Source organism: Bubalus bubalis, chromosome X, assembly GCF_019923935.1.
Source record: "Bubalus bubalis isolate 160015118507 breed Murrah chromosome X, NDDB_SH_1, whole genome shotgun sequence".
Lineage (NCBI taxonomy): Eukaryota > Metazoa > Chordata > Mammalia > Artiodactyla > Bovidae > Bubalus > Bubalus bubalis.
In genome coordinates, this window is record NC_059181.1 from 6755491 (window position 1) to 6779037 (window position 23547).

The 23547-nt window shown below is 48.5% G+C and overlaps 1 protein-coding gene across 5 annotated transcripts in view; it reads left to right on the top strand.

The window, feature by feature from the left end:
* SHROOM2 (shroom family member 2) overlaps window positions 1–23547 on the top strand; it is a 152797-nt gene that overhangs the window by 29721 nt on the left and 99529 nt on the right. Inside the window, exon 1 of one of the 5 annotated variants that reach the window (XM_025277279.3) lies at window positions 17205–17341. The exons of the other annotated variants lie outside the window; for them this stretch is intronic. The gene's annotated coding sequence lies outside the window, so the exon portion shown is untranslated. Of the gene's footprint in view, window positions 1–17204; window positions 17342–23547 lie in introns of those variants that run through there. 5 annotated transcript variants of the gene reach the window in all.

Genomic DNA, 23547 nt, shown 5'->3' on the forward strand with positions numbered 1-23547 from the left:
GTTGGTGGATGGTGGAGCAGGAGCCGGCCCGGTGCTCCGAGGCTCAGCATTCAAGCTCCAGGACTTGGGGAGCCCTATTGCGAAGTTGGTGAACCCCAAGTCTCTCATCACCTCTGCCACCTCTCCTTCCGGGGCTTACAGGATGAAACGAAAGGTGAGGTATGAAAGCGTGCAGTTGGTGTTCATAGGTGTCAGTTCAGTTCAGCCGCTCAGTCGTGTCCGACCCTTTGCGACCCCCGTGGACCCCAGCACACCAGGCCTCCCTGTCCATTACCAACTCCCAGAGCTTGCTCAAACTCATGTCCATTGAGTCGGTGATGCCATCCAACCATCTCATCCTCTGTCATCCCCTTCTCCTCCCACCTTCAGTCTTTCCCAGCATTAGGGTCTTTTCTAATAAGTCAGCTCTTTGCGTCAGGTGGCCAAAGTAGGTGTCAGCGCTTAACTAACACTTACCTGAGCGGTGGTGGGTAGGACTTACTTTCTACTTTATGCTGGACTGTAGCACTTGGGGCTTTTTAAACAAAACTGTGGCCTGTGTATACACATACACAAGTCTGTGTGCAGAGGGTAAAGCAATTGGTTATTTCCATTTCAACAGGCAAATAGGAGACCTCAGCAGGGGTAGGATAAAGAAGGTAGAAGTCTGTCTGAGTTAGGAAGTGGACCCCAACCCCTCCTTGTGCATTGGGCTGGGTTGTTCAGTCGCTTAATTGTGTCCAACTCTCTGTGACCCCATGGACTGTACAACCCACCAGGCTCCTCTGTCCATGGGATCCTCTAGGCAAGAATACTGGAGTGGGTTACTGTTTCCTCCTCCAAGGGATCTTCCCCACCCAGGGATTGAACCCAGGTCTCCTGTATTGCAGGCAGATTCTTTACCATTTGAACCGCCAGGGGAGCCTGAGTTTGTTATAATGCTGCTTCTCTTTTATGTTTTGGTTTTTTGGCCAGAAGGCCACTTGGGATCTTAGCTTGCTCAGGGAGCATGTTATCAGCATTCCCTGCATTGGAAGGTGAAGTTCTTCACCACTGGACCATCAGGGAAGTCTCCAGATTTCTTTTTTTTTTAATATGAAAACTGAACCAGAGAACTTCAGGGTTGAGAAGCTGCTTTTGTCTGAAGATGAATCACAAATGAGGGTCTTTTCTGAAATTAACAGCTAAGTCAGGAAATCTGAGTCCAGTTGGAAAAAATCTGGAAGTTGTGGGTGCATGCCGAGTTCTCCAGGCAGGGTGAGATCGCTCAGCATTTACTGCTGGGCTCAGGGCTTAGGCGTTTGAGGACATATTTGAGGGATCAGGCAAGGGTGATAGTTCTTTTTAAAAAAATGTCAATTCTATTTGGCTGTGCTGAGTCATTGCTGTGTGTGAGCTTTTCTCTAGTCACGGTGCACAGAGGCTACTCTCTAGTTGTATGCAGGTTTCTCATTGCGGTGGATTCTCTTGTTGCAGGTCACGGTCTCTAGGCTCGAGAACATCCGTAGTTGCATCTCACAGACTCCAGAAGGCAGGCTCAGTGGTTGTGGCACACGGGCTTAGTTTCTTCTTGGCATGTGGCATCTTCCTGGGGCAGGGATCAAACCCGAGGCCCCTGCATTGCCAGGCGGATTCTTCACCACTGGACCACCAGGGAAGCCCTGATTGATGAGTTCCGAAAAGTCAGCTGATAGTGCTCATCAGTACCCTCCCCGGTCTCCTTTCTCCACCTTGGTTTTGTTTGTATTGACTTGTCACTTCCTTTGTCAGCCATTTTCTACACCCACTTTTTTCCCCCTGCCCGGTAGGTATCATTTCTTAGTTAACCCTCTCCCTTTCTTCACGTATCATCTGCAGACCCTGATGATATCTTCAAAGCAAGAAGGGACTTGGGGATACCCACTCTGCTGGGACGGAAGAAACACCCAAGTCCAGAGAAGTAAAGACCGCCCCCCAAGGTCCCACCATTGGTTTGGGGCAGGATAATGTCTTAAGTGAACAGAAGGAGGCTGAAAAGGTTTGGTTGGGGGCTGTTTCTTTAAAAAAATATATAATATGAATGACACAGAGTTATATAGTTACTTCTAAAGAGTTATAAAAACATTGGTGGTGGATATTGATTAAATATTCAGCCTGAGATTTCAGGGAGTTATGCAAAATAGATGCACACTTACCTCCTCTGAGTCTCTCTATTATGTAGCATCTTTTTTTCCAGTTAAAATTTTGTGGGATGTTAGTTCCCCGACTAGGACTTGAATCTCGGCCCTTGCGAGTGAAACTGCCAAGTGCTAACCACTGGACACCAGGGAATTCCTGGGTGTTTTTTAAGACTTTTGTTATCGTTCTTCAGTTGCTCAGTCATGTCCAACTCTCTGCGACCCCATGGACTGCAGCACACCAGGCCTCCCTGTCCATCACCAACTCCAGGAGTTTACTCAAACTTATGTCCATCAAGTTGGTGATGCCATCCAATCATCTCATCCTCTGTCGTTCCCTTTTCCTCCTGCCCCCAATCCCTCCCAGCATCAGTCTTTTCCTATGAATCAACTCTTCGCATGAGGTGGCCAAAGTACTGGAGTTTCAGCTTTAGCATCATTCCTTCCAAAGAACACCCAGGGTCGATCTCCTTTAGAATGGACTGGTTGGATCTCCTTGCAGTCCAAGGGACTCTCAAGAGTCTTCTCCAACATCACAGTTAAAAAACATCCATTCTTCAGCACTCAGCTTTCTTTATAGTTCAACTCTCACATCATACATGACCACTGGAAAAACCATAGCTTTGACTAGACTGACCTTTGTCGGTGAAATAATGTCTCTGCATTTCAATACGTTGTGTAGGTTTGTCATAGCTTTTCTTCTAAGGAATAAGTGTCTTTTAATTTCATGTTTGCAGCCACCATCTGCAGTGATTTTGGAGCCCAATAAAATAAAGTCTGTCACTCTTTCCATTGTTTCCGCATCTATTATTTTTTCCCTTCTTGTGGAGAGCTTGTTGTTACGGAAAGCTGGTTGGATCCCTTCAGCCCTGGAAATAGCTCACTGATGGAAACAGAACAGTCCCAATATTTACCTTAAATATGGTGACCTGTCGTGCTTTCTACTAGGCCCAAACTGGGGAGTTGGAGAGCTTCAAGTGCGGCTCCTTTTTTAATCCCCCGACAGGTGACCTCAGGTAAAACATCTCACGTGCACTTTGTGGTTGACTGGAGGGCCCGGAGCCCGTAGGAAGGAGGGGTGGATCGTACTGCCCCATGTAGTTGTGCAGGTGGCAGATGACTGGGCATCAGTCTGTCTGTCTCCCCACTTCCAGCCCTCCCCTCTTCCTGGGTTCCAGTGCATTCATCCCACCCCTCCTTTTTTTATCTTGACAGGCGAACTCAGGTAAAATAGCTCACCACTTGCCTGGGTTTATGTGTGCATGCTGTGTCATGTCTGACTCTTTGCAGCCCATGGGACTGTAGCCTGCCCGGGCTCCTCTGTCCATGGGATGTCCCCAGACAAGAATCCTGGAGTGGGTTGCCATTTCCTATCCCAGGAGCTCTTCCTGACCCCGGGATTGAACTTGCGTCTCCTGCGTTGACAGCCGGATTCTTGACCACTGAGCCACCTTGGAGAGTCCTCAGTTTGCTCATCTGTAAAATGGGTGGAAAACCCTCCCTTGGCCTTGTTTCCAGGACCCACAGGGCCGCCTGATGTGTTTGCTTTACACACAGGCAGTGCTCAGGGGATCGGAGCCTGAAACCATGAGGCATGGGGGCCATCTCTGATCCTCATTTGTGTGTCTGTCTTCCCTTGGTGCTGGCTCTTTCCTTGCTTGCCTCTGTTTTCCTTTCCCTCCTCCTCTTCCTCACTGTTTCTCCTCCTCCCAACTTTCTTCTGCAGGTTTCAGTAGGTGTATGTCATCTCCACGCTAGATAACGGCCTGTTTCAAGTGTCTGGTGCGGTGACTTTTGGTAAAGTCAGAGTTGTGCGTCCATTCCAACCATCCAGTGATTCAGAACACTCACCTGAAAAAGATCCTTTGTGCCCATTCAGGTGGTGCTAGTGGTAAAGAACCCGCCTGCCAGTGCAGGAGATGCAAGAGACGTGGATTCGAACCCTGGGTTGAGAAGATTCCCCTGGAGAAGAGATAGGCTACCCACTCCAGTATTCTTGGGCTTCCCTTCTGGCTCAGATGGTTAAGAATCCACCTGCAATGCCGGAGACCTTGGTTCGATCCCTGGGTCGGGAAGATTCCCCTGGAGAAGGAAATGTCAACCCACTCCAGTATTCCTGCCTGGAGAATCCCATGGGCAGAGGAGCCTGGCGGGCTGCAGTCCACGGAGTCACAAAGAGTTGGATGCAACTGAAGCTACGGAGCACACATGTGAGCATGCACACCCATGCATTTATTCATTCACACATCCATTCATTCCACGGTCCCACCCCAGCCGCAGGCAACCAGGGCTCTCCACTCCGTCTCTCTGGATTCGCCCATTCTGGACACTTGATATAAACGGGTTCTGTGGGAATCATATAAAAGGTACAATCTGTGGCCTTTTGCGTCAGGCTCCATTCCTTCCAGCTGATGTTGTGAAGATTTAACCGGTGTCGTAGCCTGTGTCAGTCATTCATTGCCTTTTCTTGTTGAACAGGAGCCCGTGGTGTGGACAGACTGCATTTGTTCATTCACTGATTCATCAGCTGGTGGACTTTCTCTCGGTTCCCTGTGTGTGCCCCACCATCTCTCCGTGTGGGCGTGTCCCCACTTCCTGCGGAAACCGGGGGGCGTGGTCAGGCTCTGTGGGTGGGGCGGGGTTGGATTGGGGGGCAGGCAGCTCGGTCCTTTCCTCCGACTGCCTGTCAGTTCCGTTACTTGCGAGCAGGCCTTCTAGAAAATGTCACAAACACGTTGGGAAAAATTTAATAGACCAAATATTTGAAAAATGCGTTCCATGTTGTGTCTGCCTGACCCTCAGGAAGCACCTTTGAATTCCTGTAACATGGAGGAAAAATCCCTGGCTCCGTCAAGCTGACAGCTCAGTGGAGACGGGCTTTGGGAGGCATCGTTGGTGGATCGTTCTTAGGATAAAGCGCGCAGGGCACGTGTCTGGTCCTGCCTGTGCGAGTGTGGAATGTGTGCGGCTTGTGGAGGCGGGTCTCGGGGTGTCTGGGGGGTTGGGGGGGGTGCCTGCAGACTGAATGTCTCCTGCTCCCCTGCTGTGCCTTCTCTGCCGCGAGGAGCGGGGCCCGTAGTGGTGACGAACACTGTGTCCCCAGTCCTGGTCCTCCGCAATAAGGGGCCTCGAGCAAGTCCCTAGCCCAGGTCAGTGGGTGACACTCGTCTTGGGGCTGTGAATTAGGCCACCGGGAGATGGTGGGCACGATTCGTTAGTAGATGCATGGGATCTGCGTAGTCCCGGACGCTTGCTAGGGGACCAGGGGTGCAGAAGTGGGGTTGTAGTGAAGTGGCGGGCTGCCTGGAAACTGCTTTTATTCTGATCGGTTGTGACTCGAGGGCTTCCCAGGTAGCACCAGTGGTAAAGAACCCGCTTGCCAATGCAGGAGATGTAAGAGAGGTGGGTTAGATCCCTGGGTCAGGAGGATTCCCTTGAAGAAGGGCATGGCCCACCCACTCCAGTATTCTTGCCTGGAGAGTTCCTTGGACAGAGGAGCCTGGTGGGCTACAGTCGCAGAGTCGGACACGACTAGGTCGACTTAGGCTGCACGCGTGCCTTGAGGGGGGCTGGGGGTGTTCAAAGCCCGCAGTGTGAATCTGGTCTTGACCACTGGGGAAGGGCATAGAGTCATTGGCGTGTTTGCAAGTTTCCACACGAGCGGGCAGCTCATCCTGGAATATCCTCTGTTACTTCTGAAAACTTCTTTTAAAAAAGTGTATTTAATTAGTCTATTTGACTGCACTGGGTCTTAGTTGCAGCATGTGGCATCTAGTTCCCTGACCAGGGATTGAACCCCGGGGATCCCGCACTGGGAGTGCGAAGTCTTAGCCACTGGACCCCCACGGGAGCCCCTCTTCGGAAAACTGTCACGTCAAGTCCAGTGCAAACCTAAACCTGCGAGAGTGAAAACAAGCAAGCCAAACAAACAAAAAGAAAAAAAAAAAAAAAAAACAAGCAAGCCGAAAGGAAGCAAAACCTTAGAGAATGTTAAAATGTCTTTCCCGTCCTGCCTTAGTGTAGTTTGGAGAACGTCCATTGGGGATGGTCAGAGAGGGCTCTCTCTGCTTTGTCCCGGAGCTGTCTGGGCCCTGGGACTTCGGGGGAGCAGTCAGCCCCTGAGATGCAACACGACTCTTCTGTGGAGGGGAAACGGGAGACGGAACCGAGGGCTGGATGCGTGGAACGAGCAGCCTTTTTGAGACTGAAATTTCACCAGGTGGCTCCCGGTGTTGAGATCGCCGGACAGAGAGCGCGGTGTCAGGTTCCACCCAAAGAGTGATGCTTTCTTGTCATTTCCCTAGGTGTGCCCAAAGCTGGCAGCCTTTGCCCACCTGCTGGGCCCATGGATGCTGGGTTTCCATAGCAACGATCGGGCTGGGGGTGGGGGAGGGTTTTCTGCGGGTCACCTGCTGCGGATTGGGTTGCAGTGTTCAAGCAATGAGTTTCCTGGCTGCAGTCTGGAATCTGGCCAGAAAGGAAACCTTGTGTGTTCATCTGAGGTTTGAGAGCTTCCCCCACTCAACCCCCGCAGAAAACACATGACTGAGGGTCAGTCTTTGAAAACCACAGCTGGCATTCCTAGGGCCTTCTGTGCTTCCTAATGGCTTTGCAACCCAACCACCAGGCCTTGCAGACGCCCTTGGAGAGGAATTCTCTCCCCACCCTTAGCCAGGTCCCGCATACCCACCCCGCCTTGCTGCAAGTTCTTGACCAGGGATCGGACCTGTACTCCCTTCATTAGAAGTGCAGGGGTCTTAACCACTGGACCACCAGGGAAGTCCCAAGTGGAATTCTTCTGAAAGGCTTTAATGGACCTTGTTATGACTCAAGATCCTACCGTACAGCACAGGGAAGCGGATTCCGTATCCTGTGAAAACCATAATGGAAAAGAATATAGGAAAAAAAAAAACCCAAAACACCTATATATGTATAACTGAGTCACTTTGGTCTACACAGAGATTAGCACAACATTGCAAATCACCTATACGTCCATAAAATAAAAAAAAAATTTCTTTCATGACTTTATGGGGAAATCCCCAGTGATGTAGTGGTTAGGACTCTGAACGGTCACGGCCCTGGTGTGGGTTCAGTCCCTGGTTCAGGAACTGAGATTCTGTAAGGTAAGTGGTACAGCCAAACAATAGGATGAAAGGCTTGAAGGAATAGAATTCAGTTGAATGAGTCAATGGAGGTTTCATTTTTTTGTTTGTTTGTTTTGGTATCATGTGGGAAAGATTGGGGGCAGGAGGAGAAGGGGACGACAGAGGATAAGATGGCTGGATGGCATCGCCGACTCAATGGACATGGGTTTGGGTCGAGTCCGGGAGTTGGTGATGGACAGGGATGCTTGCGGTTCATGCTGTGGACAGTGCTGTGGTTCATGGGGTCGTAAAGAGTCGGACACAACTGAGCGACTGAACTGAACTGATATCTATCTATCTATCTATCTATCTATCTATAGAAGTGTTAGGCTCCTCTTTCCATGGGATTCTCTAGGCAAGAATGCTAGAGTGGGTTGTTATTTCCTCCTCCAGGGGATCTTCCCGACCCAGGGATTGAACCCAGGTCTCCTGCATTGCAGGGGGATTCTTTACCATCTGAGCCACCAGGGAAGCCCAAGAATACTGGAGTGGGTTGCCATTCCCTTCTCCAGGGGAGTCTTCCCGACCCAGGGATTGAACCTGCCTCTCCTGCATTGGCAGGTAGATTCTTGGCCATCTGAGCCAGCAGGGAATTGCTTTTATATATATATATATATATATCCATGCATGTATTTCAATACATGAATGTATGTAAATAGAATGCCCACATAAATGTTTCTGAAGCCATTAGCATCAGAAGGCTGAGTAGCAGCCACCTCCCAAAAGTGCCGTCTCACTGTTATCTTCCCAGTTTCCTCCTCCGGCCTCGTCCCCCATCCCCGAAGCCAGCCCGCTTTCTGCCCCTTTGGGTCAGTGTGTGTCTTCCGGAAAGTGAAAGTGAAGTCGCTCAGTCGTGTCCGACTCTTTGTGACCCTGTGGACTGTAGCCCACCAGGCTCCTCCAGGCAAGAATACTGGAGTGGGGTGCCATTTCCTTCTCCAGGGGAATCTTCCCAACCCAGGGATTGATCCCAGGTCTCCCGCATTGCAGGCAGACGCTTTAACCTCTGAGCCACCAGGGCCGTGTCTTCCAGAATTTCATATAAATGGACTTTCCGGTTGGTACTTAACCCTGCCTGGCTGCTCTCACTGAATAATTATTTGAGATTTCTTTTCTCCCATGTTGATGATTATACCGGTAGTTCATTTGTCTTTTTGGCTGAGTGGTTCCTGCACTGCAGGTTGTAGGTTACATGGCGGTGGAAATGTATATATATTTTAATATTAGAGGATGATCTTTAGAAATGGTTGAAAGATCCATTTCTGAGAACAGAGCCTACTTCATGTGTGTGTGAAGGCTTGCCGCTCTTGATGGAGGGTGAGAAGGGTACCTCTGCCTCATCCAATTCCCTGGTTTATTTACAATGCCAAGAGCTCAAACCTCAAGGTTGACTTAACCTTCCCAGTTTAGACAAGACCTGTTTTTCTACCACGTTGGAGGTCATTGGAGACCTTCATTTTATCCCCAGCAGGAGAACAGAGGAAGGGTTTTTTAAATTAATTATTATTTGTTTGTTGATTTTTTAATTGATTTTTTTATTGAAGGATAATTGCTTTACTCAAAATTTACTCAGGTCCATTGAGTCAGTGATGCTATCCAACCATGTCATCCTTTGTTGTCCCCTTCTCCTCCTGCCCTCAATCTTTCCCAGCATCAGGGTCTTTTCCAGTGAGTCGGCTCTTCTCATCAGGTGGCGGAAGTATTGGAGCTTCAGCCTCGGGATCAAAGTCCGCCACTCCATATTGGGAGTTTGTAGCCACTGGACCACCAGGAAGTCCCCGGTGGAAGGTTCGTAGGTGACCCTTAAGGGGCGTGATGCCGGTTTGAGAGGAGAACACAGTTCTTCACAGAGCCTTGCACACCCACTGCAGGTGCCATTCCCAAGCCCTCCTGCTATGCTAGTATCTGTTTTAAAAAATTAAAAAGAATGTCTGTAGATCCACTTAAAGGCAGTCTTTCATGTAGAAAATACTCTCACAATTGAACTCCTGGGAATAGTTGATTCCTATCTTAAATTCTTGTGACTATGTGTTAGAAAACAAAAATTTGGAAACCTTGGGGTTAAAATCTGCTTTTCGCACGGTTGCTGAGTGAAAACACACTCAGAAATCTTTGCAGATATTCAGCCCGTGGAGTAGTCTGCAGCAGTTCAAGGCTATGAGGAGTTTATAGGAGGGCAGGTGGTTATGCTGCTGCTGCTGCTGCTAAGTCGCTTCAGTCGTGTCCAACTCTGTGCGACCCCATAGACGGCAGCCCACCAGGCTCCCCCGTCCCTGGGATTCTCCAGGCAAGAACACTGGAGTGGGTTGCCATTTCCTTCTCCAGTGCATGAAAGTGAAAAGTGAAAGTGAAGTTGCTCAGTCGTGTCCGACTCTTTGTGACCCCATGGACTGCAGCCCACCAAGCTCCTCCATCCGTGGGATTTTTCAGGCAAGAGTACTGGAGTAGGGTGCCATTGCCTTCTCTGGCAGGTGGTTATAACTTAGTGTAAAATTGCGTGTGCAACGTAGACCCTGATGCTGGGGAAGATTGAGGAGGAGAAGGGGGCAACAGAGGGTGAGATGGCTGGATGGCATCACTGACTCAATGCACATGAGTCTGAACAAACTCCAGGAGATGGTGAAGGACAGGGAAGCCTGGTGTGCTGCAGTCCACAGGGTCGCAAAGAGTCAGACGCAACTCAGCGACTGCACAACAATGTAGGAAGAAAAAGTACAGCAAGATGTTACGTGTTTGTCTTTTTTTTTATTATTTTTATTTTTAATTTTATTTTATTTTTAAATTTTACATAATTGTATTAGTTTTGCCAAATATCAAAATGAATCCACCACAGGTATACATGTGTTCCCCATCCTGAACCCTCCTCCCTCCTCCCTCCACATACCATCCCTCTGGACGTGTTTGTCTTTTGATTGCATAATATCGGTGAATTCTCTGCTCTCCCTATTTCTTTATATATTTATATTTAAATACATATATTCATGTATTTAAAACTTTTCTGTAGTGAATAATAATTTTTTTTAAAAAAACTTATTTTGCTGGGTCTTAACTACAGCATCTGGAATCTAGTTCCCTGAGCAGGGACTGAACCTTTACCGTCTGCATTGGGAGCTCAGAGTCTTAGCTACTGGACCACCAAGGAAGTCCCCTGGATACTAATTTTTAAGAAAGCAAAGATGTATTGTACACAGCCCGCTTGGCACAACTGGGCCTTCCTAACTAAGAGTTCCTTGCAGATGGACAGATTCTCTCTTTAAAAGTGAATATGGTTAAAATGTGTATGCAAGGATTTTTTTTTTATGATGCAGGAAATAACTGTAGTATAAATTATCGTACACGCCTTTGATGTGTTTGCTGCCTTCTCCCTTTGGCTGATGTCATAAATAACGAAAACCCTGTGGCGTTCCCAGCTGCGGCCAGGGTGAATTCCTAGGGAGGGAAACGGGAGTCGACAGGAGACGAGAAGCAGGGAGAGAGGGTGGAATGATGGCGTCTTCCTCTTTCTCTGGTCTTCTGTGTACCAGATGCAGGAGGCTCTCTGCACCATCCTGCGACCCCCAAGGTCAATACTCCCCTTTGACCCGAGGTCACCCAGCTGGGCAGGGCGCTGGCAGTAGAGTCCGAGTTGCCCCAGTGTTTGCTGGAGACATTGCTGGGCACGACTCAGTAATCAAGCCCCGTGAGTTATGTGCACAAAACACCAGAGCCTTTTCAATAACAGACTGCAGTCATTAAATCCGATATCTGGATGCTTTGTGTGTGTGTGTGTGTATTTTTGCATGGGATTGAAACTTGGCTTTTTTTTTTTTTTTTTTCCTGGACTATATCCAGTGGTGTGTGGGATCTTAGTTCCCCGACCAGGGATTGAACTCCATGTCCCAAGCAAAGAGCCCCACCGGACCGCCAGTGAAGTCCTGGCAACTTCTTTTGTAAACATTCTGTGCTGTAAAATGCCCGTTATTTATGACTTCCTGAGATTCTTTCTACTGTTCTTAAAGCAACGTACATTTAGGGAGTTTGGACCTGTCTTCGTCTTGACCTAGTGTTCTGCTTGATGACTGATAACGTGTTTAAAGGAATTCCCGAAGGGTCCCTGTGGAATTCTGAGCGGTTTGTGAAAATCTCCTCATACTTGTCCTTGGAATGTGGGCAGCCAGACGCCTGTCCTGGGGTCCTCTGTAGAGAATTGTTGCTGCCAGGGGGTGACTTTTAGTCCTGAACTCTTAAGCATGGTGGGCCCTTAATGGGGCATGGAGGTCCCTTCCTGGCTGAGTCTGAAGGCGGCGTGTCATCTGATGGCACTCTTGGTTCATTCCAAGCTTTCAAGGGCTCCCATCACAAGGAAGACTATGGAAGCTGGCAGGATTCTCTCTGGCCCTGAGGTTTCTGGTCCTTCAGTTCAATTCAGTTCAGTTGCTCAGTGGTATCCGCCTCTTTGCGACCCCATGGACTGTAGCATGCCAGGCCTCCCTGTCCATCACCAACTCCCGGAGTTTACCCAAGTTCATGTACATCGAGTTGGTGATGCCATCCAGCCATCTCATCCTCTGTCATCCCCTTCTTCTCCTGCCTTCAGTCTTTCCCAGCATCAGGGTCTTTTCCAGTGAGTCGACTCTTGGCATCAGGTGGCCAAAGGATTGGAGCTTTAGCCTCAGCATCACCGTCTGTTTTTTTAACGTATGTAGTTTTGGTAATGTTACTTGTATTCAGAAAAGTGCCCCCGAAATGATAAACCGCTGGGTGGATTTTCATGGGATCAGCCCCCGTGTGACCTACTGTCTAGATCAAGAAGTGGAACATTCCTATCTCTGTTCTAGAAATGTCCTAGTCTTCCAGAAGTCCTCCTGCGTCTCCCATCGAAGGTACCACTGTCTTGACCGTTTCATTCCCCATATCAGCCGCTCTTAGACCTTTATGTAAATGGAATAATAGGACACTCATTTGCGTCTGGCGTCTTTTACTCTCAGTCTTTGGTGAGATCCGCTCCTGATCTTGCTGGTGGCAGTCCTGGCCCGTTGTCCTCTGTTGAACTTTAGTGTTTGTCTTTCTAAGGGTGCTGGTGGAAATTCTTAGTGGCTTCGACCTTGTTGTGGTCCTTTATATCCTTCCCCGGAGACGAGCCGTCTTGCACAGACTGGTCATCTGTGTCCCCTTAGACCCTGTGCCTGGCTGCTCTTGCGGTTGGTGTCTGCCTTCCAGAAGATTCATTGTTGTCCACAGCCGCGCAGTGACAGTCCCACTAGAGCCTTTGGAGTTAATGCGAGCTGCTGCTGTGTGAAGGTTTGGAGGTCGTGGGCCCTCAGAAATGAAGACTGCTCTCCAGGGCACATTAGCTTCCCACTCCAGCCATCAGAAGATGGCCTTGGACCTGTGGGATGTCCTCACTTGGATTTCTGAAGGCTGTTTACCGTGTTTATGGTTTTTCCAGTGGTCATCTATGGATGTGAGAGTTGTACCATAGAGAAGTCGGAGCATGGAATAATTGATGCTTTTGAACTGTGGTGTTGGAGCAGACTCTTGAGAGTCCCTTGGACTGCATGGAGATCCAACCAGTCCATCCTAAAGGAAATCAACTGGGAATATTCTTTGGAAGGACTGATGCTGAAGCTGAAGTTCCAGTACTTTGCCCACGTGATGCGAAGAGCTAACTCATTGGGAAAGATTGAAGGTGGGAAGAGAAGGGGATGACAGAGGATGAGATGGTTGGATGGCATCACTGACTTGAGTTCGAGCAAGTTCCAGGAGTTGGTGATGGACAGGGAGGCCTGGCGTGCTGCGGTCCATGGGGTCTCAGAGAGTCAGGGAAGATTTAGTGACTGAACAACAACTGTGTTTATGGTTCTGTGCTTGTGTCGACTTCAGCTCAGTGTTGTTGAACCAGACAATCTCGTAGAGTAAGCCCAGCATGCCAGAATGATAGCATTGCAAGCCAAGGGCAAGGAAGGGGACCTTGAAATTGTACATGCATCTCTGGGCCCGTCACTGGTCAGGACTTTGGTTTGATCACGAGATAGTGCTTGGGGTGTGATGGTCATGTTGGGGGGCTTTGGGGCTGCCTCCTGGTCTGCTGGGTGAGAAGTCTTATTTCCTAAGCCGTGGTGCGGTGAGAAGCAGCATGCACCAAAGGACTGTAGGAATTTTAGGAAGAGGAAGTCACAGTAACCGTGTGAACCCAGACGTGGCGGGAACATAGCAGCGTACTGCCAAGGGGCTCAGCACAGATGGACGTGAGAGACGCAGTGTCCTGGGGGCGTCTGCATACCGAGGAGTTGGTGAAAGCGATATGAGCGGGCTGCAGGAAGCATCTGGTAAAAGATTTACCTGGAGAACAGCTTCCCTGCTGGTCCAGTGGCTAAGACTCCGTGCTGTCAATACAAGGGGACACAGGTTCAATTCCGGGTCAGGGAACTTAGATCCCACATGTCACAGCTAAGACCCAGTGCAGCCAAATAAATAAGTAAATATTTCTTTTTAAAAAACCAAACAAGTTTTGTTGGGAGAAAAACTGATCCAGTATCCAGTTGTATAAAATACACTGTTCCTAAGAAGTCCCTGGGGCAAGGCGTGGCCAGTCCCAAAATGAGTGTTCTCTGGGGGTTGTTCTCATCGGTGTTCTTGTCCTCAGAAAGTGATTAGGGGACCTGCTTGTGTTAACTTCGGTGTACAAACTGCTGAAGCAAAGTCCACGTTTCCATTTTCAGTGTTGCCTTGTTTGGGTTTTTTTTTTTTTTTCCCCCTCTTGCAGACAGCACAAGAGTTGCCCCCCCCCCTTTTTTTTAATCCATTCTGACAAACTCTGCTTTTTATTTTTATTTACTTTTGGCCACTGTGAGCCCCCATGCAAGATCTTAGTTCCACGACAGGGATGGAACCCACGTTCCTGCCTTGGGAGCACAGAGTCTTTATTTTTATTTATTTATTTTTGGGCTGTTTTCGGTCTTGGTTCCTGCTCAGGCTTTTTTTTTTTTTGGCCTGTAACTGGGGCAAGTGGTGACTACCCTCTAGTTGCGGAACACGGGCTTCCCATTGCAGTGGCTTGTCCTGTTGCAGAGCCTGGACTCGGGGGCACACGGGCTTCAGTAGTTTCAGCTCCCAGGCTTTGTTGCTCCAAGGGATGTGGGATCTTCCCGGACCAAGGGATCAAATCCCTGTCCTGTGCTTCGGCAGGCAGATTCTTTACCACTGAGCCACCAGGGAAGCCTGGGAGCAAAGTAGTCTTAAGCCACCGGATCACCATGGAAGTTCCCACCTTGTTCTTTCTAAAGATTTCTTCCATTCGACTGAACAGAGTCCCTGTGACTCGATCAGTTTAAAAACACTGCTCCTCTTTAATCTCTGGCATCTGTAGCCTGCATTTCTTCTGAGTGCAGGGAAGGACTGGAAGCAGGAGTATATTGTGGTGTTGAAGGACTTCTGTTCTAAGGAGGTTAACCCCACTCAGGCCTTTGCAGCACATGTCTTCAGGGTTCCAGATGAGTCCACGTTTGGTGAACTGAATTCAAGATAGCTTTGCGTGACCTTGCCTTTGTCTTCAACCCTGACTGCGGAAATGTGGTTGTTCTGGTTCTCGAACTTGACCTTTACACTGAACCTTTTCAAGAGGCTTGTTGTCAAAATGCTCCACACAAAGACTTGCTTGTGGGTTCTGAGTATGGTGGGGATGACCACTCAGTCATACACCGCTTGAGGTCTTTGTTCAGAAAATAGGTGAGCCCTTTCCATAAGCTGGGCTACCCAGGTGGCGCTAGTGGTAAAGAACCTGCCCACCAACGCAGGAGACATGAGAGACACGGGTTCAGTCCCTGGGTTGGGAAGATCTCCTGGAGAAGGGAATGGCAACCCACTCCAGTATTCTTGCCTGGAAAATTCCATAGACAGAGGAGCCTGGTGGGCTACAGTCCATGGGGTCGAAAAGAGTCAGACACAGCGGAGTAACTAACACTTTCCTATAGCCCAGGTGCAGTGCTGGAAGGTTTGAGGAGACTTCTAGAAGAGGGCTTGGTTCTGATGTGAGTTTAAGTTGCTCAGTCATATCCAACTCTTTGCGACCCCATGGGCTATACAGTCCATGGAATTCTCCAGGCCAGAATACTGGAGTGGGTAGCCGTTCCCTTCTCCAGGGGATCTTCCCAACCCAGGGATGGAACCCAGGTCTCCCGCATTGCAGGCAGATTCTTTACCCACTGAGCCACAAGGGAAGCCCTCTCATGTGGGTATATCATCACAAACGAAATTTGTGTCCTGATGGTCGGCTGTTATTTCAGAGCTGACCATCAGGATGTTTGTTTTAGTAGTCAACCCAAAGGAAGCCAGGACAAACCTGATTTTCTTCCATGGTCCTCAAGGGGCTGTTCATTTAAAAACTGCCCGTTAAATTATGTGCTCAAATGAGTGTATAGTTGCCAGTCTCATACCATACAGATACCGTATGATTCTGTTAAGTGCAGAAGGCCATTGCATCTCATTCCCAGGGTTTTAAGTGAATTAGATGAATTCACATCAGTGAAGCGTAAGTGACGTCAGTGTCTAGCCATCTATCGAGATGGAAGATACACTTGCTTGTAATAGATGCTGAGTGCCTTTAATGATACAGATTTAAAACCAAGTTCTCTGTCTGCCTAGGATGGCTGTAGACAGGAAGGCACTGTGTTCCACATGCTTACAGTTCCCCTCTGTTTTCATTTTTCTTCTTTTATAAAGACTTTTTTTTTAATGTGGACCGTTTTTAATATTCTTTATTGAATTTGTTGCAGTATTGCTTCTGTTTTATGTTTTGTTTTTTTCTTCTGGCCATGAGGCATATGGGATCCTAGCTCCCTGACCAGGGATTGAACCCACAACCCCTGTGTTAGAAGCTGAAGTCTTAACCACTGTACCACTCTGTTGCTTTTGATCTCTGTAAGTGCTGGTTCTCTTCCTTGGGCTGAGTTGCTGACCGTCTGCTACTGAGTGGAAGCACTGAGCAGGCTGCAGCAATAGAACTTGGGGTAGTGGTTTTTCTCAGACTCGTTAAAGTGGCTTCAGATCATAAAGTGAGTGGCCTGCTGATGGCTACGGGGTGAGAGTTCATGTCCCTAGATGAGTAGACACTGGTTGGCATTTTGAGTTCCAGACTCCCATTGCCCTTCCTTGGAGCACCTCGATTTGTTTATCAAAATCGCTTCCCCGTTGTTAAGTCTTGGCTTGGGGGGCCCTACCAGTCCCCATAGCCTTCAAGGGTCAGCCAGCCAGATTCCTTCACTTGGGCCCCTGGAGCAACGTGGGTGGCCGTGTGAGCCCAGTCTCTGCCAGTGTTTTTTTGTTTTATTTTAGCTGAACTTGTATTTTGAGACCAGGCTTCCCAGGTGGCACTAGTGGTAAAGAACCTGCCTGCCAATGCAAGAGACTTAAGAGGCACACGTTCGATCCCTGGGTCGGGAAGATCCCCTAGAGGAGGGCATGACAACCCACCCCAGTATTCTTGCCTGGAGAAGCCCATGGACAGAGGAGCCTGGCGGGCTACACTCCATGGGGTTGTAAAGAGTCAGACATGACTGATCTCTCAGGCATGTGTGTAGTTGGATTTATTGCCAAGTCGTATTCCATGCTGTTCACTCCCCGAGTGACCTTGGGCCAGTCTGTCATCTCTCAGATCCTAGGACTTTTTTGTCCTTTCACGAGGAAGTAAGGGGAGGGGTTGGGACGCAGGCCAGCTCCTTGGCTGGTTTCTGCCCCCGGGCTGTTGCTGGCTTTCCTTGTCCTTGCCGGCTCTGGAACCTGCTGGGGCAGTTCTCGGTCCTGTGGTTTCCACCTCCCTGTCATAAATTCCATTTCCTGTTAGAGAACCAGGAGTCTCTCCATCGGTGCCTGCAAGGATCCGGAACCCAGTGATTATGTGATCATACATGCCCCACCTTGAGCCAGGTGACCGTTCGGTAGGCTGGACCTCAGAGAAAACTCTGCAGGCTGCCTGCCAAGTCAGATCTTTGTCGTTCCTCCCCGGCTCCTGCAGTCTTTCTGTCTGGAGTCTCTGTGTGCAGACAGCGCTGCCGTCTCCGGCGTGGGAAACAGAAAAGTACCAAGGTACAGACTTGTTTTTTCCTTCTGCTCTGTCAGTACACTGCCTCCTGCCCTTTCTTCTGACCCTGTGCTCCTTCAGCGTCTGCTCTGATGAAGATGAAAAGCCACCTCGATAATGCTTTTTATAAGGACCAAGAAGCTCAGATGGAGAAGGCAATGGCACCCCACTCCAGTACTGTTGCCTGGAAACTCTCATGGACGGAGGAGCCTGGTGGGCTGCAGTCCATGGGGTCGCTAGAGTCGGACACGACTGAGCGACTTCACTTTCACTTTTCACTTTCATGCATTGGAGAAGGAAATGGCAACCCACTCCAGTGTTCTTGCCTGGAGAATCCCAGGGACGGGGAAGCCTGGTGGGCTGCCGTCTATGGGGTCGCACAGAGTCGGACATGACTGAAGTGACTTAGCAGCAGCAGCAGCAGAAGCAAGAAGCTCAGAACCTTATCCTGCAGTAAAACTCTTGGCCATCATTGATTGACCGTCTCACCTGGCATTTAGTATAGAGCCTGGGATGTTCCCCAGGTGATGAGCATCTTGTTTTTGACCCTTCGGTTTCTGGTTTGTTTTATTTAAAAAAAAAAAAAAAAAAAAGATCGATTTTTATTTTTGGCTCTGGTGGGTTGCTGTGTGGTCTTTTGTCTAGTTGTGGCAAGCTGGGGCTCCTGTCTAGTTGGTGGCACAAGGGCATCTCACTGCGGTGACTTGTCTTTTCTCGGACCATGGGCTCTAGGGTGTGCGGGCTTCAGTTAGTCGAGGCTCGTGGGCTCTAGTTCTGAGCTCAGTAGTTCTGGTGCCCTGTCTTTAGTTGCTCCAGGGCATGTGCAATCCTCCCAGACTAGTAGAGATGGAACCTGTGTCCCCTGCATTAGCAGGTGGATTCTTCCCCACTGGACCCACCAGGGAAGCCCTCGTTTTCTTATATATATATGTATTTATTTTAATTTTTTTTGGCTTTACCGGGTACTCAGTTGTGGCACTCGGGATCTGCGATCTTCATTGTAGCATGCAGGATCTTTTTAGTTTCCAGCTCCCTGACCAGGGATCGAACCACGGGCCCCCTGCATTGGGAGTGCTGGAGTCTTAGCCAAACTGGGCCACCAGGCAAGTCCCTGAAGCTTCATTCTTAATGCCCTGCCTTCTTGAATTGGTAGCTGAACTGGGTCCGGCAAAGGCTTTCTTATCTGTTAGGCCCAGTCTCCCCTGGGACACACGTCATACCTTACTAAGTACACAGATCTCCGTGAATTGCAGTTTTCAGGAGTGTTGAATTAGACCCACAATATAAATGATTGTAGAACTGCAGTTGCAAAAAAATTTAAATATGCGAATAATCGAGGCTAAAATTACTTGTAGGTACGCATTTCCTGCATCATTTCCTAATAATCCCCTGTGGCATTTCCTAATAACTTTAGTTGGGAAATGGAAAATTCTCTTCTCTTTGCAAGAAGTTGCATAAGAACTGCATGCTGCTGCTGCTAAGTCGCTTCAGTCGTGTCCGACTCTGTGTGACCCCATAGACAGACGGCAGCTCACCAGGCTCCCCCGTCCCTGGGATTCTCCAGGCAAGAGCACTGGAGTGGGCGCCATAAGACGTTCTTAGGCAGTTGTCATAAGAAGTGTCTTGGGGGCAAATGGTATTTTCTGCTGCTGTGTATGTGTATATATAGAATATAAGTGTCATCTTTTTATTTTTATTGGAATGGTAGTTACACATATACATGTATTCTTTCTTTTTCAGATTCTTTTTGCATATAGGTTACTACAGAATATTGACTAGACTTCCCTGTGCTGTTCAGCAGGTCCTTGTTGGTTCTCTACGTTAAACACAGCCATGTGTCCACGTCCATCCCAAAGTCCCTAACTATCCCTTCCCCCATCCTTCCCCCCCCCCCCTCCCCCGGTAACCATAAGGTTATTACGGAGTATTGAGCAGAGTTCCCTGTACTGGACAGCAGATCCTTGTTGCTTCTTCATTTTTAATATGTATTTATTTCTTTGGCTGTGCTAGGTCTCCCTTGTAGCATGTAGGATCAAGTTCCCTGACCAGGGATTGAACCTGCACCCCCTGCCTTGGGGTCTTAGCCACTGGACCACCAGGGAAGTCCCCATTTTCTATATAACAGCTTGCATCTGCTAACTTCAAACTCCCAATCCTTCTCTCCCCCACCCCAGTCCCCACCCTGGGCAACCACAAGTCTGTCTATGTCTGTGAGTCTGTTTCATCGATAAGTTCATTTGTGTCATGTTTTGGATTCCACATATCAGTGATACCATATCGTATTCTGGATAGAAGTATGTCTTGATAGCCTGCCATGGGAGATAACTGTCTCCTTCCTTTTTTGAGCACATTGATAAAAATTCCCAGTGATTGCACATCATTCCTAGCAGATACATGTATGAAAGTGAAAGTTGCTCAGTCGTGTCCAACTCTTTGCGACCCCAGGGACTGTAGCCCACCAGGCTCCTCTGTCTGATGAATTCTCCAGGCAGGAATACTGGAGTGGGTTGCCATGCCCTTCTGTAGGAGATCTTCCCGACCCAGGGATTGAACCCCTGTCTCCTGCATTGGCAGGCAGATTCTTTACCACTGGGCCAACCAGGGAACCCCCCCTCCCCCGCCCCGAAAAGCTCTTGATGTATTCTGTCTTGGCTGAGACACTGCTGGGTCATAAGAGTTAAGTCATTTTAATGTGAATCTTTTTTTTTTTTTCTTTTTTTTAAGTTAAGCATGTTCCCCATGTATATTACCATATGTGAAATAGATGGCCAGTCCAGGTTTGATGCATGAGACAGGGTGCTCAGGACTTGTGCACTGGGATGACGCTGAATGATGAGATGGGGAGGGAGGTGGGAAGGGGCTTCAGGATGGGGAACACATGTACACCCATGGCTGATTCATGTGAATGTATGGCAAAAACCACTACAATATTGTAAAGTAATTAGCCTCCAACTAAAATTAATTAATTTTTAAAAATAAATAAATATGCATAAAAAAAGGAATGTTCCCATTCCTCCCACCCCCAAAGCTTTGAATGAACCTCGGAGAAATAAGTGTAATGTTAAAGAATGAGAGTTTCGCCTGTGAAAGTTGGCTGCTGAAAAGGCAGCAAAAAGTTGCTCGTTTTTTTGGGGGGGGTGCTGTTTCATCATAATTGGAATAGCTTAAATTTTTTTTTTTTTTACTGAGGTATAGTTGATTTACAGTGGTGGGTTCACTTCTGCTGTACAGAAAAGTGAATCAGTTGTACATATGTATATACATTGTTTTTTATATTCTTTTCCATTACGCTTTATCAGAGGATATTGAATATAGTTCCCCATGCTGTACAGCAGGGCCTTGTTGTTTATCATCCTATATTTAATAATTTACGTCTGCTAACCCCAGACTTCCAGTGCACCCCTCCCCACCCCTTCTCCCCCTTGACAGCCAGTCGGTTCTCTGTACCTGTGAGTTGGCTTCTGTTTTGTAGATGAGTTCATTCGTGCCGTATTTTAGATCGAGCATGCTAAGTGATATCATATGATGTTTGACTTAATGCGATAGTCTCTAGATCGTTTATGTTGCTGTAAATGGCATCATTTCATTCTTTTTTATGGCTGAGTAGTATTCCACCGTATGTGTACCACATCTTCTTTATCCACCCCTCTGTTGATAGACATTTAGGCTGTTTCCATGTCTTGGCTAATTGTGTACAGTGTTGCTTTGAATATTGGGGTGCGTGGAGTAGTTAAAATGTTTCTTGTTTCTATTTTCAGATGGCAGAGGAAAGTTGCAAGTTAGATGCATAATAATTTAACAATTTTGCTTTGATTCTAAACTTTAATTCAGTGTGGAGAAATAGTATTACTGTGGAGGTGTGGAGTATGTTTGGTGAAAAATCTCCGTTTATGTGGTCTCATTGATTTAGACTATCTAGATTTTATAAGTATCAGTCCTCACTCCCCTGTGTGCCTGCTAAGTTGTTTCAGTCGTGTCCGACTCTGTGTGACCCCATGGACTGTAGCACCCCCAGGCTCTTCTGTCCATAGGGATTCTCCAGGCAAGAATCCTGGAGTGGGTTGCCATTCTCTTCTCCAGGGGATCTTCCCGACCCAGGGATCAAACCTGGGTCTGTTAGGTCTCCTGCATTGGCAGTAGGGTTCTTTACCACTAGTGCCACCTGGGAAGGCCTTACTCTCCTCCTCCAAGACATATATGTGTGTGTGTGTGTGTGTGTGTGTATTTTAGAAAATTTATTTATTAATTTGGCTGTGCTGAGTCTTAGTTGTGGTGTGCAGAATCTTTGATCTGAGTTGCAGCATGCAGGATCTAATTCCCTAACTGGAAATTCCCTGACTGTGCCCCCTGCATTAGGAGCATAGAGTCTTAGCCACTGGACCTCCACGGATGTCCCCCTCCCTCCCATGATATATTTTTCAAATGTATTATACTCCTCTGTCAGCAGTATGGGGATTAGATGAGGAAAAATGTAATGACTTGGAGCTGGTAGATTTCTAGGGTACATGCAGTATGTCTTGAAAGAAGTGAAAGTGTTAGTCGCTCAGTCCTGTCGGTTGCGACCCCATGGACTGTAGCCCTCCAGGCTCCTCTGTTCATGGGATTCCCCAGGCAAGAACACTGGAGTGGGTTGTTTCTCCAGGGGATCTTCCTGACCTAGGGACCCAACACAGGTCTCCTGTGTTGCAGGCCGATCCTTTACCATCTGAGCCACCAGAGAAGCCACAGTATGTCTTAGTTGTAAATAAAAGCATGAGCGTAGCAAGACATTATAGGTTTTTGTAGCCTGTTTCTCAGACATGAAAATAAATGGTAACCCATTAATACTTTTTGAATAAGAAAGCTCAACCAAGTTTTATTGTTTTAAACTATTTTTCCATGTTGGGATGTTCAAAAAAATTTTTTTTTACATTATAAACATTAAAAGGAGAAATGATTTGGGTTTATAAAGAGTTCAGGCTCGTTCTGAAGTACGCTGTCTTCTGAATGAATGGGTCCGGTTTTCTAAGGGCCCCGCGACCCTCAGGGTCTCTGCAGCCCCACGGCTGCACGCCAGCTGCCGCATCCACAGCACGCTTCTTTGTTCAGGGCCACAAGAAAGGGTGGGACCAGATGTTTCTGCCCCTTTGATGCAGAGACAAAGGCTTTCCCCAGAGGCGTCCAACTGACGTCCGCTTCCGCCAGCTCCCGTCTCCGGTTAGGACCGGTCTGGCCCCCACCCACTCGCCCGTCAGAGACCGTGTTGCGCCCCCGTGTCCGCATGGGTGGTGGCTGGGGCACAGCAGGGCTATTAGCCATCGCAGACGGCCTGATCCTGGCAGTGACAGAGGGTGCCCCCCCCCCAAAAAAAAACCATACAATCCCAAGGAATCTGGGCAGAAGCAGGTCCCTGAAGGTCACTCAGGCCGAGTGTGGGGAGAGACAGAGAGGAACTGGAGGCTGGGTGCTGAGGGGGTCGCCTTGGTGTGCAGGAAACTTCACTGACCGGGGGTTCTACCTGCAGAGAGGAGGCGGGTATGATGGGAACGACCCAAGCCACAGGCTGCCCACTGAGGGCTACACGGATGTGACTTTTCCCTGCAACTGTTTTCTGAGGGGTGGGGGAAGAGTCTCACCGAGTTTTGTTGTGTTTTTTTGTAACATTTATATATTTATTTGGCTGCATCAAGGCTTCCCTGGTGGCTCTGATGGTAAAGAACCTGCCTGCAATGCGGGAGACCTGGGTTCAATCCCTGGGTCAGGAAGATTCCCTTGGAGAAGGGATGGCAACCCGCTCCAGTATTGTTGCCTGGAGAATCCCTGTGGACCCTGGCAGGCTACAGTCCATGGGGTTGCAGAGTTGGACACAAGTGAGTGACTGACACAACGCACACACACATACACACACTTACTTGGCTGCACTGGGTCTTAGTTGTGGCACGCGGGATCTTTCGTAGCGTTGCCTGGATTCTCTGGTTGTGTCCCATGGGCTCAGTAGTTGCGGTGTGCCTGCTTACTTGCTCTGTGGCGTGTGGAGTCTTACTTCCCAGTCCAGGGATCAAACCCGCATCCCCTGCCTTGCAAGGTGGATGCTTAACGACTGGACCTCTAGGGAAGTCCCTCACCAAGTATTGAAATATAAAGCGTGCCAACAATTTGAGGACACAGAGATACTCCCCATAAAAATCCAGATGTCCAGCCTCTTCAAGAACAGTAACAACAACTAGAGGAT